The sequence below is a fragment of the Geospiza fortis genome, unplaced genomic scaffold (genome assembly GCF_000277835.1).
Source record: "Geospiza fortis unplaced genomic scaffold, GeoFor_1.0 scaffold1844, whole genome shotgun sequence".
In the NCBI taxonomy this organism is placed as follows: domain Eukaryota; kingdom Metazoa; phylum Chordata; class Aves; order Passeriformes; family Thraupidae; genus Geospiza; species Geospiza fortis.
The window spans coordinates 1-322 of NW_005055469.1; positions in this window are offsets into that span (position 1 = coordinate 1).

Consider the following 322-nt stretch of genomic DNA (forward strand, 5'->3'; position numbering starts at 1 on the left):
GGGAGGGGTCTCCAATTTGGGGAGGGGGCTCACCTTGCTTGAACTGGATGCGCACCCCGGCGTCGTTCTGGATCTTTTTGATCATTTCCCAAATCCCCCTCCCCAAATTCCCTGAATCCCCCTCCTCAAATTCCTCAAATTCCCTGAATCTCCCTCCCCAAATTCCCCGAATCCCCCTCCTCAAATTCTCCAACCCCCACTCCCCAAATTCCCCAAATCACCCAAATCCCCCTCCCCAAATCCCCCTCCCCAAATCCCTTCCTGGGGGGGCTCTGGGAACCCCACAATCACCGCCCCCCCCCCCAAACCGCCGCCCCCCCCC